The following is a 17,417-nucleotide window of genomic DNA, read 5'->3' as shown; positions in this document are numbered from 1 at the left end:
CCTTTTTGTAAATATAAAAGGAAGGATTCATAGTAAATCTATTTATGATACAATGTGTGAACTGCAGGAATAGAATTATAGTTAATTTGAAAGATGATCAAATGGTGAACTTTTAATTAATCTAGGGCCTGCTTTGTGAGGGTACAGGAGTCCCTAGAAGAAAGCCCCCTTGTGTTTGGTAGTTGGTGGTAGAGCCTGAACAATGAGCATGGCTCAGTAAGGAGGGTGGAGATGGAAGCAAGTGCACAGGTGGGTATAGAAAAGCCTTATTGCCGTAGTTGTAGAGAGAGAGAGTGGGGTTGTAGAGTCTAGTGGTTCACTTTTGCCCAAGAAGATATCTGGTTGACGTAATTTTTAAAAATTGCTAAGATGTAATCATCATAATTTCTTAAAAACTTCTTTATAATCTAGAAAAAAGTATATATTTTTGTTTCTCTATAAGAGTTTGTTTTTGTAATTGTAATAATATGATTTACTCTCCGGGATATCCTTAACCCAGTTGAATATACCTGTGGTAATTTAAACTCACACTGTGGATACACACTTTGAGGCATACAAAATTTTATCTTCCTCTTCTTATCCTCCCCACTCAGGCATGAAAGATCAAAGCACTTTCACAGTATAATGTAGTTCGGTGTTTGCAGTTTAAAATTTTATTTTTACTTAAAGTGTATCCTTTTTAATGTTCATACTTTGGGTTTATTCTGATTCTTAGTGTTGAAAGAACCATTAAATAAAATCCTCCTTTCTTTTTCATACTTCAGTTTACTCTGGAATCATTACCCATCTAGAATTGCATTCCTGAGAAATGTCTACTTAACTGACCTGTGATCTTTTGTTATACTTTGGTCCTTGAGTTCTTTATTTATCTATCATTCTAATTAACATTCACCATGGCTCTGATCTCAAAACTTTGATTATGGTTGTACTTTTTAAAAGATACTTTAGATGTCATTTTACCAGAAGTCTGAAATCAAGAACCCATAATTTGAACATGTTTCAGAGAAACCCATTAACCTAATGTGATTACTATATATCTGTACTATCCCGGCATTGAAAGAGTTAACTACTTCTGTCTGACTTCCACCTATGTGTTCAAGCAGACTTTGGCTGAAAAGAAAATGTCTTATTCAACCAACCTTTATTAAGTACCTGTTGCTAAGTACTGTGCTAGTTGCTGGTCTTTAATTTCAAGATCATACTAAAAAGCATTGATAAAAGATTGTGGTTATGTTAGCTGCTCCAAGCCTCCCTGATCTTCTTGGATCACCATTACATTGCTGGGCATGTGTTCTACTTGGCCTTTCTACTCACTGGAGTGAAGATTTGAAAGGTTGCTTCAGAATCATTTATCTTGGTTTTGCTGTGAAGGCAAACTATAGGGATCATCAGTAAATGAAAGAGGGTGGGAGGGAAGGGAATGAAGCTTCATGAATTACTCTTTGTCCTCCCAGATCTGATGATGATCCCCCTTGTAACTTGAACCATTTCCATCTAGCTTCTCAGGGCAGCAAGGAGCTTGTTAACATCACCAGCTGACCATGTGTCTCCTTTTCTCAACTCCATTTTCAACTTCGTGCTGAAGAAAAACAAGAACCTAGCGTGCATTCTGTGAAGAAACAGGAAGATGGTTGGGAAGCTGGATGATGCATGAAAAATATAATAGGTGAAAAGAGGACAGAGGTGGTTAACTCACTGGCGCCGGCGTTAATTTGGTGCGTCCATTGCCGACAATGGATGTCGTTCTGGGAAAATCCCGACTCCTGGCGAGAAAGGATTAAGTGAGCTACTTTTTCTATACCTATATACACAGGACCACTGCCCTGGCTCCCCAAGACATACACATTTTGACTCCTTAAGTAGACCACAACAAGAAACATAACCTAGCACATAGCCACACATGAGCATGCATTTCATAGTCATGTGTAAATTTATTGGGCTACATTTTCAGCAGGGATATGTGCATATATTTCTGTTTGCAAAAAGAATTATTGTACATCGCCCTGCATGCTGAAAATATACCCCAGACATCATAGGGCAAAACAGTGGGTTACAAGTCATAATTAATTATAACTTGACTTGAAAATCTTCATTCATTTGGATCATGAGAAGAGGAGGTAAGGTTTCTGTGAACTTGGCAGTTTCAATTATAGTTAAAAATAAGAGGTTGTGATGGTTTGGTGATTCCAGAGCCTCTCTTGAACATTAGATGAGAAGGTTGTGCATCTTTCCTTATAATGAAGTGTGGTTAGCTTCCATTTGCACCTGGATTAGATGATATAGGGAAAGCATTCCCTATGTGTGATAAATTGAGCTCTGATTCTCAATGATAACTTTTTTCTTCTCATTTCATCTTTATCTCAAGACATTATCTTTAATCCAACAAATTTGTTTGCCTAGAAATCCAACCCTTAAACTCTTTACAGAAAGTTGAATTAAAACAAAGATTTACCCGTCTGAAAGGTTGAGTCACTGAAAGAAGTTCAGTCTGTCACTAATACTTATGTGAAATCTTCTCTGCAACATTTCAGACTGAAATTAGGTGCCCGGGATTTCTGTGATAAATTTTAAAATGCTTAGTACAAAAAAAGACTGTTTTGTATCCTTGAGGATCAATGCTGCTTATCCTTTTTTTTTTTTTTTTTTTTTTTGTAATTAAGAATTGCCCCCAAAGAATGCTATTTTAGTTACGGCCTTGTTGAAGTGTCTTTTTAAAATAAGTATCTCACCTGGTAAAAGATAAAATGGTCTAAAATTTATTAACAGTTGTTTTCTTTATTATTTGATTAATACTTTCATCTAAATTAGGAGTCAGCCAATCTGACCCATTGCCTACTTTTGTAAATACAGTATTACTGAAATATAGCCGTGTTGATTCATTTACATATTATCTTTGGCTGTCTTTGCAGTATAACAACAGTTGAGTAGTTGCAACGGGGACTAGATGGCCCATAAAACCTAAGTTATTTACTATCTTGTCCTTTACAGAAAGTGTATGCGAACACCTGATCTAAATGATAAGTGGAGAATGTGACTGCTCTTATGATTCTGGTTTTAGATGCAGTCATTTTGACACTTTGCTTTCTCTCCTGGGTGAACTCTTAATTCTCTTTCTGTAAAGATATAATGATCATGTTTCTGTTGCCAGTGAAGTTGGTTTAAAAAAAAGAGCAAAAACAGTCTTGACTTTGTTTAGGAAAAGATACTTTAAGTGATTGTGTGTGAGACTTTCTGAGAAGTAGCAGTGTATATACGTTATAGAATCACTGGACTGCACAAGAACTTTAAGGAATGTACTACTTCCCCCAGAACCAAGATCATGTCAGTTAGACTTCTTCAGTATAGATGGTGGTGGTATAATTTAGTCTTACATCTAATCATAATAAGATTACATAAATTTAACTTAATTTTGAAGTAATTTCAGACTTACAGAAAAATTCTTCATCGTGATTCTGCAAATGTTAACATTTTACTAAATTTGCTTTATCATTCTCTTGCTTTCTTTTGAACTTTGTAAGAGCAAGTTATAGACATAATACTTCTAAATATTTTAATATGCTTTTCCTAAAAAACAAGGATATTTTTCTCTGTAACCACAGTGTACTTGTCAAAATTGGCAAATTATGGTAAGACAAGTACTACTCTCTAACCAGCAAACCTTATTCAGATACTGCCAGTTGTTCACATAATGTCCCTTACAGCAAAAGGGGGGGGGGGGGGAGTTTTCTTGTTATCCTGGTACAGAATCTGATCTGGGATCAAGTGTTAGGTTGCATTATATCTCTTTAGTATTCTTTAGTATAGTTCCTTAGCGTTTGTCTTTTATAAACTTCACATTTTTTAAAAATACAGACCACTATTTTGTAGAATATCCCTCAATTTGGGTTTGTCTGAAGTTTCTTCTTGTTTTGATTCAGGTTCTGCATTTCTGTCAGGAATATTACAGTGTAGTGTTCTTAACATGATGTTGATTTGTCCCATTACTGGCATTGATTACTTGGTTAAGATAGTGTCTGCCAGGTTTCTTCTCTATTGCAAAGGAGGGCCCTGCTCTAAACTGCATTGGGTTGATTAGTGCAACGTGTAACTTTAGTGAAGCCACTTAAAGTGCTATGGTGATTGTTTTATTTAGAGGAATTGTAGAAGAGTTAGTTACATTTTAAAAGTGAAGAAAAATATTACATGAGGAATTAATTTGCATAAAAAACATTTAATCATGACCTCTGTTATTCCTCAGTGATTATTAATCAACATAAAAGAGATTTTATTTTTCTGTGTTTATTTCTGCCACTGGAGTGGGGGGTGGAGGGGCTAGAAAGTATGGACCCTTTCAGATGTTTACCTTTGTGCTTCCATACTTAGTGTGTGAAATAAAACTGAACGTTGCTAAGGCAGATTCAATGCATTGAATTCTGGGAGAGAGCAGTGGACTAGGAGGGCTTTTTTAGGTATGATACTTACTGAAGAGTAGTATTTTTAGAAGTTGCTTTGGGAGTTCCCAGATTATTAGGCTTTTGCTTAAGATTTCGTAGCACCTAGGTGATGGTCATCACCAGGAATACAGTTGCGAAGTGTAAGAGTCTTTTTGGTATCATGTTTGGGGTGATGATGGGGTTGCTGCTGCTGCTGCTGCATTTCCTCATCCCTCCCTTTTCTTCTTCCTTTTCCTCCTAATTTAGTTTCAAAAGTAAGATATTCCTGTTTATGATATGCAAAATTTAAAAGACATACAGTGAAACATTTCCTTCCTACTCCTGCCTCCTCCCATCGTGTTCCCTGAAGGCAACCAGTACAACCTGTTTCTTCTATTGCATTCCAGAGATAATTTGTGCATGTTTTGTGATTATATTTTGCCTTATATTGGGAAGATTTCCCTATCTGTATATAAAGAATTTCCTTGTTTTTCCTAACTGCATAGTATTTTATTGTATAGATAGGCCATAATTTATTTGACTAGTTCCCTATTATGGCCATTCAGATTGAGTCCAATCTTTGGTTATAGCAGTACTACAAAAACTAATTGTTGCACATGTGGAAATATACAGTACAATATTTGTAGGCATTGCCAAATTGCTCTTCAATGTTGTTAAATATAGCTCCTATCATTAATGTATTTGCATAAGAGTGTACTTCCATCACACCCTGGCTGATACAAGTATTATCAAACATTATCTTGTCAGACTGGTAGGCAAAAATGGTATGCCATTGTAGTTTTTTGTTTTTTTGTTTTTTTAAAGATTTATTTATTTAACCCCCCACACCTCATTGTTTTTGCACTTGCTCTCTGCTTTCAGTGTCCATTCGTTGTGTGTTCTTCTGTGTCTGCTTGTCTTCTCTTTAGGTGACACCGTGAACTGATCCTGGGGCCTTCTGGAGTGGAAAAGAGGCACTCAGTCTCTTGCGCCACCTCAGCTCCCTGGTCTGCTGCGTCTTATTCTCTCTCCTCTGTATCTTTTTTTGTTGCATCGTCTTGCTGTGCCAGCTCTCCACACGGGCTCTGCGTAGGCAGCTTGCCTTCATCAGGAAGCCCTGGGAATTGAACCTGGAAGCTCCTATATGGTAGACAGGAGCACAGTCACTTGAACGACATCCGCTTCCCAGCATTGTAGGGTTTTTTTTAAATTAATTTATTGAAGTATAGCACTTATACATAAACATACATAAACAATAAGTATGTAATAATAGTTGTGAACTTAAAAAACAAACATATGTAATGTCATACAGGACTCTCATAACTCACCCTGCCACCAGTCACTTGCATTGTTGTTAAACTTTTTTAACTTATGATTAAAGAGCATTGTTAAAATATTACGAGTAACCAAAGTATTTTTCCCCCAACCAACCCTATTATTATTATCTTTATATCACTTATATATGAAGGTACATAAACAATTAAGTGTATAGTAAAAGTTGTGAACTTGCAAAGCAAACATGCATAATATCATACAGAGGTCCCATACTTCAACCCTCCACCAACACCTTGCATTGTCGTGAGACATTTGGTACAAGTTATGAAAGAATATTGTCAAAATCTTACTACTAATCATAGTCCTTATCTTTCATTTGGTGTGTTTTTCCCCCAGAATACCCTATTACTATTTTTAAATATATTTTTATGATAAAAGTTGTAAACTTATAAAGCAATCATGCACATGTGCAGAATTCCCATACAACATCCCTTCATCAACACACCACACTCGTCAAACATTTGCTGCAGATAAGATAATATCTTATTGTTACCATGTCCACAGTGTACTTTGGCTCACATTTTCCGTACTGTGTCATTATCAACACAGTACATCTTTCTCATAGATAAAAGAATATTATATTATTACTACTAACCACAGTTCATAGGTCACTCCAGCTGTAGTTTTCCCATGCTTCTCCACATTCCCAACACCCTGCAGTAGTGATGTACATTTGCTCTAGCTCACAAAGGACACTCTTGCATCTGTGCCATCAACCACAAGTCTCATCCACCTCTTGGTTTACTGTGCTGTTCAGTTCCTAGATTATTCTCTAGTGTTCTGTCATTTGACATTTACATACCTAGACTACCGTTTTCGGTCACATCCCCATTTATGAACTAGCTTTTACTCACTCTGTGTTACAGCCACTCTATACATTTCCACACTTTTACAGTAAAGCTAATTAAAACTTCTATATACATTAAACATCAGTAGTCTGCTCAGTCCTTCTCTTATCTCCTTTAAGAATCCACCATCTACCACCAGGTCTTGAAGATATTTTTCTATAATTTCTTCTAGAAGTTTTATGGTTCTTGCTTTTTATTTTTAGGTTTTTCATCCATTTTGAGTTAAATTTAGGATAAGGTGTAAGATAGGAGTCCTCTTTCCTTCTGTGGATATCCAATTCTTTCAGCACCATTTGTTGAATGAATTGTTCTGCTTGAGCTGTGTGAGTTTGACAAGCTAGTCAAAAATCACTGACCGTACATGTGAGGGTCTGTTTCTGAGCCATAAATTTGGTTCCATTGGTCTATTGTGTCTGTCTTTAGGCCAGTACCATACTGTTTTTACCACAGTAGCTAGGTAATATGATTTAAAGTCTGGATATAAGGGTTTGCTTTTCCTTTTTATGATGTTTCTGGCTGTTCAGGACCCCTTACCCTTCCAAATAAATTAGTTGATGGTGTTTTCAATTTTTTCTTTAGTGCTGGTAGAATTTTTATCAGCATTGCATTAAATCTTTATATCAATATGAGTAGATTTGAAATCTTAATGATATTTATCTTCTAATTCATGAGTATGGAACGTTCTTCCAGTTATTTAGGCCTTTTTTAAATTTCTTTTAACATTGAGTTGCAGTTTTCTGAATACAAGTGCTTTACATCGTTGGTTAAGTTTATTCCTGTTTGAGTTTTATCTGTCATATTTTCACCACTCTTTTGACACTTTTAGTTACTTTTATTGATATAATCTTCATTTCTAGAATCTCTTCCAGGACTCTCTCTCCTGTCTTTTCAGGCTGTAGCACTCCCTTTAGTATTTCCTGAAATTCTGTTCTCTTGCTTAGAAATTCTCTGTTTCTGTTTACTTGTGAATATTCTAATTTCGCCCTCATTTTTGAAAGACTGTCTTGTTGGATATAAGATTATTGGCTGGAAGTTTTTCTCTTGTAGTATCTTAAATATATCAGACCACTGTCTTCTTTCCTCCATGGTTTCTGGTGAGAAATCACTAATATCCCTTCTGTGTTATGCATTGCTTTTCTTTTGCTGCTCTCAGAATTCTCTCTTTATCTTTGACCTTTGACATTCTGATGAGTATGTGTCTCGGAGTTGGTCTTTTTGGATTTTTTCAGATGGGAGTACGTTGTGCTTCTTGGGTAGGGATATATGTGTCCTTCAATAGGGTTGGGAAATTTTCTATCATTGTCTCTTCGATATTCCTTCTGCCCCTTTTCCCGTCTCTTCTCTTTCTAGGACACCCATGACACATATGTTTGCACGCCTTTTGCTATCATTTAGTTCCCTGAGACCTTGTTGAATTTTTTCCATTCTTCATCTGTTTTTTTGTATGTTCACTTTCAGAGGCCATTTCCTCAAGCTCATCAATCCTTCCTTCTGCCTCCTCTAATCTGCTATTTTATGATTCCAGTGTTTTTTTTAATTTGATTTATTGCACCTTTCATTCCCATAAGATCTATTTTTCTATGTATGCTTTCAAATTCTTCATGTGCTCATCCAGTGTCTTCTTAATATCTTTAATCTCTTTAGCCATCTCATTGAATTTATTAAGGAGATTTGTTTGAACATCTATGATTAGTTGTCTTAATTCCTTTATGTCATCTGGAGGCTTATCTTGTTCCTTTAACTGGGCCATAGCTTCCTCTTTCTTGGTGTGGATTATAATTTTTTGTTGGTGTCTTGGCATCTGGCTTGCTAGAGTATTTATTCTGGGTGTAGTTTTTCTCTTTAGTTTAGGGCTTCTTGCCCTTTCTCCCTTGCTGGTTGTGCAGTAGGAGCCAGGCATGTAGTTGGTGCTGTAAGCTGTGGAGGCTCAAGCTGCCCTCATTGCACTAGGGACCAATGAAGCTTCTTCCAACTTTCTCCTTTGCCAGGGTTAGGTGCAGGCCTAGACTGTAGTTGCCCAGAAAGACTGATGAAGCTTCATGCTTCTGTCTCCCCTGCCTGGGGCAGGGATGGAGCTGCAGGTGTGGGCAGCAATCTATGCAGTGCAGGTCCAAGATGACCGCGGTTGCCCTGATAGACTTCTGATTTCCAGTCTGTGCTAGCCAAAGTAACCTGCAGTTACCTGAATAGGCTGGTGCAGGGCCTGCCAGCTTCCTCCCTTCCAGAGGCGGGGCTGATGCCTAGGCTAGCGCTGCAAGCCGATTTGGGTGAAAGAAACTGGTTGCTACCATCACTAAGACTTTTAGTCAGCTTGGTTTCCCGTCAGGCTGGGGGCAGAGTCAAAATGGCAGCTACTGGCCTCTTTCCGATTTGGGCTAATATTCACACCCCAGCTGTTCCCAGGGTTATTTCTTAGGCATCCGAGTCTACCAATCAGTAGGTGAAATCAGCAGCCAACCATCTCCTCCTCCCCTGTTTTTGGGAAATGGAGCTTCCAATTCCAGCCACAGAATAGCTCCTGGGGTGGTTCGTGCTGCCAGAGTAGGATAATCACCGGCCTCCACAGCTTGGCCGGTAATTTTCTGGAGAGGCTGGTGCAGATCCCCACAGCTTCCTCCCTGCTGGAGGTGGTACTGGGGCCTAGGCTAGAGCTGCAATCTGACCTGGATGGAAAGAAGCCAGTCCCCCCAGCGCTAGGATGTTCAGTCCACCCTGTTTCCCCTGTGCCAGGCGCAGGGTTAAGATGGCAGCTCCCGGCTTCTTTCTGGCTTGGACAGGCTCAAACTTTAGCTCTTCTCAGGATTATAGTTTTTAGCCTGCTGAATTTACTCATCAGTAGCTGAAATTGGTGGCCAGCCGTCTCTTCTCCCCCATTTTTGGGAAGTGGAGCTTTCAATTCCAGCAGCAGAACAGCTCGTGAGGCAGTTTGTGCCTCCAGTGGAGGATGGGCACTGGCCTCTGTGGTGTGGAGTGCTCTACTTATGAGTCTTCTCTGCAGAAGGGCAGTCTTCTCCTTCCATTCCTTCAAGGATGTGGTAGGATGCTCTTCTGCCCTCCTGGAGCCCCCAAACTGGTGCTTCAGCTGGCTCCATAGTGCTCTGGGTGTTTACTAACTGCCCTGTAGCAGGAGCACCTTACTCTGCCACCATCTTGCTGGTTCTGTCCATTGTAGTTTTAAGTTGCATTTTTTTATGCATGAGGTATTGAAGATCTTTCCATTTGTACTTCTATTTTGAGAACTGTTCCCCTATCATTTGCCCGTTTTTTCTGAGTGGCTAAAAACTGAAAACAGATTTTAATACCTTTCATTTCTTGGGCACCCACCTGTCTGAAGTTTAAAAAAGGATTGTCTCTAGAGGCTTGAAATTGTTCTGCCTGCCCCCACTCCCTGCCTCTCCTTCTTTTCCTTTCTTTTCCCCTCTCTTCCTCTTCCCCTCTCATGTATGTGATTTCTCAGAATCTCCAGACATTTATTTTTTCTCCAAACTTTAGGACCTGTCTGAGCTAGCAAAGTTCCCCCCTTCACCCACTCCCCCATTTGTATTACAGTTTATGAGGTTAAACCACAGACTTATACTTTACATGAGGCAGGATGTAGGACTTAAACAGTTCTTCTCTTAAAGGAAAATAAATCCTGGGTATAGAACCATTACCACTGGAAGTGCTTCACAAAATTTATGCTGAATGAAGAAAGGAGCATCAGAAAATATCACCGTTGGCTCAGTTCTTCTGTGTTATTGAGTGGTGTAGGACCATAGACATTGAGGTTGTGTTGTATGTTTGGTTATTTGCTTTTGTAAAATATGTGGCATTTTGTGTCTGGCTTCTTCCACTTAGCATAATTTTTTGAAAGTTTATCCATGTTTTAGTATATTTCAGAACTTTATTCCTTTTAATGTCAGAATAATATTCTATTGTATGGATATACCACATTTTGTCTATCCGTTTATCAGTTAATGGACATTTGAGCTATACTAGACCCTTATCACATACATGATTTGCAAATACCTTCTCCCATCCTGTGGGTTATCTTTCATTTTCTTGGTAGTGTTCTTTGAAACACAAAGTTCTACATTTTGATGAAGTCATCTCTATTTTTTATTTTGTTACATGTGCTTTTACTGTCATATCTAAGAATCTAATGCCAAAAATCAAGACATAAGGATTTATCCCTATGTTTTCTTCTAAGAGTTTTATAATTTTATCTCTTATATTTAGGTCTTTGATCCATTTTGAGTTACTTTTTATATAGTGTGAAGTAAGGGTTCCAACTTTATTCTTTTTATATATATATTTTTTTATTTTTAAAGAAGCTTTAGATTATATCAATGTTATATCAAAAATATAGGGAATTGGGGAGCGGATGTGGCTCAAGCAGTTGAGCACCTGTTTCTCACATGGGAGGCCTCAGGTTCGATGGCCGGTGCCTCCTTAAAGAACAAACAAAAAACCCCACAAACAACAGGCAAAACAAATGGGGAAAAAGGAAAACCAAGTCAGGGGAGGCAATGTGGCTCAGTGGTTGAGTGTGGGCTTCCCCCATATTGAGGCCCGGGGCTTGATGCCCATCCCTGATACCTAAAAATATATTTGTTTGTTTGTTTATAGGGGATTCCCATATACCTCACCCCTCCCCCTCCCACACTTGCCCACATTAACATCTTTCATTAGTGTGGTACATTTGTTACAATTGATGAACACATATTGAAGCATTGTAGCCAAGGACTATAGTTTATACTTTGCCCTGTACAATTTTACAGGTTTTGACAAAATGTATGATGGCCTATATCCATCATTGCAGTGTCATGCAGGACAATTCCAGTGTCCCAAAAATGCCCCCATGTTGTACCTTTTCTTCCCTCTCTCTCCCCTCAGAACCTCTAGTGGCCTCTGCCTTTATTTTAGTAGTAGAAGTTCTTTCATTGCTAGACTAATCATAAGTCTACTTTAGTCTGTAATTGCTTTCCACACTATGTTTGTTTATTCCTCAATCTTGAGAATTTGGGGATGGTAATGCCTACCCTGTCTGTGATTAAGGGAGGTCTTAGATCCCATGGGGCAGGTGGGCAGAACTGTATTGCTTGCTGTTGCAGACCCTCTCTGCTTCTGGGATGGGCTTTGTCTATCATCATCCTTTTCATGAGTTGTTCTGGGTGAGTCCAGTGAACTGGCGAGTAGGTTCAACTTTATTCTTTTGCTTGTGAGTATTCAGTTGTCCCAGTACGATTTGTTGAAATGTTCGTTGAGTGTTGCCATCCTAATAATATTAAGTTTTCTAATCCATGAATGTAGGATGTCTTTCCATTTATTTAGATCTTTAATTTCTTTCAACATGTTTTGTAGTTTTGAGCTTACAGATCCTGCATCTCCTTGGTTAAACTTATTCCCAAATATTTTATTATTTTATCTTTTTATATTTTATTCTTTTGATGTTAATGTAAATGGAATTGTTAATTTCACTTTTGGATTGTTTGTTGCTAGTGTATAGAAAATATAACCGGCTTTTGTATGTTGAACTTGTATCTGGCATCTTTGCTGAATTCATGTATTACTTCTCATATTTTTTGCGTGGATTCTTTAGATTTTTCTGTATTAAAATCATGTCATCTGTTAGTAGAGATAGTTTTACTTTTTCCTTTACAAGTTTTCAAATTACCCTGACTAAAACTTCAATACTTTTGAATAGAAGTGGTGAAAACAGTCGTTCTTGTTTTGTTCTGATTTTAGGGGAACAATTTTGAGTCTTTGACCAATTTGATATTAGTGATGGATTTTTCATAGATGCCCTTTATCAGGTTGAGGAAGTTCCCTTCTGTTCCTAATTTAGATTTTATCATTAAAGGGTGCTGGATTTTGTCAGATGCTTTTTCTGCACCAATTGAAATGAACATTATACACATGTATTTTTAACATACATAATATACTGTGTTATTCTGTTTCCAATTTTGTTTTTTAATTCAGCACTGTGTCTTTAAGCTCCATTCACATTGCTTTGTGTTTTTTCTAGTCGTTTGCTTCTTAATGGCTGTTTCCTGATGTACATCTACTGTATTTTATCTATCCTTTCCCTAATGATGGACACCCATAATGTCTTAGCCTCCATTTCACCACAGATGTTGTAATGATGAACATTCTCTACATATTCTCTCTGTATGAAACAGTTTGAGATTTCCTTGGGATACCTACCAGGTGTAGATTTGCCAGCTACCTAGGTCCAAGGGTACCATGAGTAGTCACAGTATAGGCAGACACAGCCTTTCTGAAGAGGACTTCTACCAGCACTGCGTGAGGATACTTAGAGCTAAACATCCTTACCAAACTTGTATTATCCTATCTGGTTTTCTAATTTTTTTTTTTTTTTTTTAAGATTTATTTATTTTATTTAATTTCCCCCCTTCCCCTGGTTGTCTGTTCTTGGTGTCTATTTGCTGCGTCTTGTTTCTTTGTCCGCTTCTGTTGTCATCAGCGGCACGGGAAGTGTGGGCGGCGCCATTCCTGGGCAGGCTGCTCTTTCTTTTCGCGCTGGGCGGCTTTCCTCATGGGCGCACTCCTTGCGCGTGGGGCTCCCCCACGCGGGGGACACCCTTGCGTGGCACGGCACTCCTTGCGCACATCAGCGCTGCGCATGGCCAGCTCCACACGGGTCAAGGAGGCCCGGGGTTTGAACCGCGGACCTCCCATATGGTAGACGGACGCCCTAACCACTGGGCCAAAGTTCGTTTCCCATGGTTTTCTAATTTTTGCTACTCTGATAAGTATAAAGTAGTGTCTTACTATTTTAATCGACATTTATCTGATTAGTAATAAATTTGAACATTTCTTCATTATGTTTGGGTTGGGTTCTTTCCTTCCTCCCTACTTCCCTCTCTTTTTCCACAGGGGGTCAGGGATTGAACTGGGAACTTCATATGTGGGAAGCTGGTGCTCAACCACTGAGCCACATCACCTCCCCGAGTTTTTGTTTCTGTTTTTTAAGATTTATTTTTTAATTTTTATCCACCTCCCCCCACCCCCGGTTGTCTGTTCTCTGTGTCTATTTGCTGTGGCTTCTTTGTCCACTTCTGTTGTCAGCAGCATGGGAATCTGTGTCTCTTTTTGTTGCGTCATCTTGTTGTGTCAGCTCTCCGTGTGTGTGGCGCCATTCCTGGGCAGGCTGCACTTTCTTTCGCGCTGGGCGGCTCCCCTTATGGGGCGCACTCCTTGCGCGTGGGGCTCCCCTACGTGGGGGACACCCCTGCATGGCACAGCACTCCTTGCACGCATCAGCACTGCGCATGGGCCAGCTCCACACGGGTCCCGGGGTTTGAACTTTGGACCTCCCATGTGGTAGACGGACGCCCTAACCACTGGGCCAAGTCTGCTGCCTCCCTACTTGGTTTCTTAAGCTTATTAATATCTCTGTCTACATCCAATAGGATAGCTTATATATTAGTTTTGGAAGAGTTTTGTGTTCAGGATTATAGTTATATGAATGGTTTTATAATGATTATGAGTACTAGATTACCAAAAAATAGATTCTGTGATTTACATTTTTAGTGGTATTATAAAAGACCGCAGATGGTTTCAAAATATTGCAAGTTTCCATTTTACTCTTCTTAGCTCTGATACCTTTTCCCTCAGCATTTTAGATGTTTTTCTTCCCCTCCTCTGCTCCTCCCCCACCCTGATGTTTTTGCTGTCTGGGTCTGTTCGCTGTGTGGTCTTCTGTATCTATTTCTCTTTTGGTCTTCTCTTCTAATCTTTCTCCTCTAGGATTCACTGAGATTTGATCCTGGGACCTCTGATGTGAAGAGAGGTTCCCTATCAATTACACTACCTCAGTTCCTGGTCTCTGCTATGCTTCACCTTGACTCTCTCCTTCGTCTCTCTTTTATTGCCTCATCATCTTGCTGCGTGACTCACTTGTGTGGGCAACTGGCTTGCCACACGGGCAGTCATGTGGGCATTCGACTCACCACATGGGCACTTGGCTCGCCACACAGGCACCCACATAGGCACTCACCTCGCTGCACAGGCACTTGGCTTGCCATGCGGACACTCCAGGCACACTTTCTCTTCTTTTTCACCAGGAGATCTCAGAGATTGAATCTGGGTCCTCCCATATGGTAGGGGAGGCCTTATCACTTGAGCCATATCTGCTTCCTAGATTTTTTTTTAAAGGAGGTACCTGGGACCTCATACATAAGAAGCAGGCACTCAACCACTGTGCTATACTCCTTCCCCTCCAACATTTTATTATGAAAATGGTCATATACAGCAAAGCTGAAAGGATTTTACAGTGAACGTATGTATTCCATCACCTAGAGTCTACCATAAACATTCTTTTGTACTTGCTTTATTGCTTTATCCCATAGCTACCCATCTCTCTTTCCATCCATCAGTTCTTCCCTTTTTTTTTTTTTTTTTTTTTAAGGCGGTGCTGGGGATTGAACCTGACCACGTATGTGGGAGGCCACTAGACTACATCCACTCCCTTCATCTATCCTTCTTATGTTGCTTTGAGTAGTAATACAAAATATTAACATGGTAGAGAAATTCATACATATAGCCATCTAATCTTTACATTATAATCATATAGCTCTGTTTACTAATCACATATGAATTAATTTGCTTAACATAATAGACTATTCTTTATTTTCTGTTGTTCTGGTATGTTATGTTTTACAGTTAACACAGTAGTACATTTTACTAAGCATTTATGTTTACTGCCTACCATCTCACAGGATTCTCCTGGATTGTTACTCTTATTTACATAAGAGTAACACTCCAAAGAGTGTTACCAGTGAGTCTTTGTATGGTAAAACTTTGTAGCCCTCATGCCAACTTTGGAATAACAGTTTGGTCAGCTATAAAATTTTTGCATTACTGTTGCTATTGAAATCTTATCAGTCTAATTCTTCTTCCTCTGGAGGTGGTCTTTCTCTTTTGAAGCATTAAATTTTTCTATTTATCTTTGCTCTTGTCACTCTCATGTGCCTTTCTTATCCTGTTTGGCCCTTAGCCTTTTCAATCAGAAGTAGTTGATATGTCTTAATTCTGGGAAGATTGCCTTCATTGTATCTTAAAATATTTCCTTCTCTCCAGGGAATCCCTTTACCTGAAGTTGGCATTTGAACTTCTAGCCTCCTTATCTCATTGCTTTACTTTCATAATTCTTATCTCTTTCATAATTTATTATCTCTCCTGCTTCCTTTAGTATGCTTTTCCAGCTGTGAAAGTGGCACCTTGCTTACAATCTTTTTTTTCTTCTTCTTGTTCTCAGTCATACTGTCATCTAGAAAAATATTTAGGGAAACAGGTTTGGTTGGCACATAGAGTATTTGATGTGTACTTGATAACAAAGAAAATCTAGTTTTAGTTTTTAAAAAATAAATCTGTTATTACAGAATGTATAATGTATTCTATATATTAAAAGCAGAAAATTTATCTTCAATGGTAAACTATTTTATTCTTAAAGTATTTATAAAACAATGATCCAGAAATGACTGTAGCTTAAGATGATTATCATCTGAGATGCAGTAACAATCTAAAATTTTTATCCTTTCCAGAAAAAGATTTCTTATAAAATTGTTTCATAATTTGATTTTAATCCTATTTCTACAATAGAGTTGTAACAGTTCATTTGAGATGTATTTATAAATTGCTGCAGTACTTTGTGAACAAACTTTGAATAATATTGGAATGAGACTTCTGCAAGAAAACATTTCAGATTTGGTAATAATTTGGTGTTAGTAGATGACTTTAAGTGTAAGACTTTCTTCTCTACCTTTTAATTTTATTTTCCTTTAAATCAACCTGCTTTTTATTATACTTACTCTCTTGACAGTCTCCTGAGTCCTGTAGAACCACAATGCTGATGATCATTTCTTAAGATTTTCTCAAATTTGTGGATTTCTTGTCTTAGCCTTGAATTTCACATCTATCTTATATTCTCAGCTTTCTCTTGGCTCTCTCCTTCACTTACCCTTCAGATTCAAGCTCATAATCTACTTTTACAATCTTTTCATCTTGTGATGTTCTTTTCTGTATTGATAGCTTCATTATTTTTCCATATTTTTCATATTCAAAAATCGACCCCTTTTTAATTTAAAAAAATTGCTCTTGCTAATTATAGAAATTTCTCTGAAAATGTTGTTTCAAGATAACTAAGCTTTTCTTTTAGGGATAGTATTGTTGAGAAACAACGTTTTCCAAGATTATGACAAGTTTGAAAGACTTCTTCAGGTCTTTTGCAGGGTTTTAAAAAAAGTAACCACTAATACCTAGTTGTTTCCATAACTGGTAAAGCTTTTGAAAGCTTTATATTTGAATTCCCAGTGATTGAATTTATGTACACGTTTGTACTCGGTGCTGGATAATCTATTTGCATTAACTTTCCATAGCTTTTCCATCACTCTTCCATCACTGAGTAATTAAGTTATGTATTTTTTTGTTCTTTGTTGTTTTTTTAGGTACATAGGATGGTGCAGTGTATATGAGATTTGTGATACAGAATTTAGAAATCTTGATTTTTAAACCTCAGAAACATATTCTTGGTCCTTAGCATTCTCTTCTTGTAGATAAAATTAAGGCCTCGTAGATCTGAAAAATGCTTTTATTCTATTCCTGCTTTTTCAGCAAACTTCGAATGAGTACTTGTTTGGTAGATCATTTGGAAATAAGTTATTCTTCATAATGGTCAAGATACCACTACATCACTTTCTGGCTTATGGTCTGATGTCATTTTGATTCATATCTCTCATTTTCATTTTAGATGTATTGGTCGACTTTCTGGGAAACTCTTAAACCTCTTTTTCTATTATATTTTCACTTAGCGAGAATT

At 38.0% G+C, this 17,417-nt stretch overlaps 1 protein-coding gene across 1 annotated transcript in view; it reads left to right on the top strand.

Moving 5' to 3' along the window:
* The window catches only part of SETD2 (SET domain containing 2, histone lysine methyltransferase), a 130,215-nt gene that overhangs the window by 69,503 nt on the left and 43,295 nt on the right, over positions 1-17,417 (top strand). The window lies entirely within an intron of this gene.

Source organism: Dasypus novemcinctus, chromosome 26 (assembly GCF_030445035.2).
Source record: "Dasypus novemcinctus isolate mDasNov1 chromosome 26, mDasNov1.1.hap2, whole genome shotgun sequence".
In the NCBI taxonomy this organism is placed as follows: domain Eukaryota; kingdom Metazoa; phylum Chordata; class Mammalia; order Cingulata; family Dasypodidae; genus Dasypus; species Dasypus novemcinctus.
Note: the sequence above shows the minus strand (reverse complement) of the source record. Positions and strands in the feature narration are given on the sequence as shown.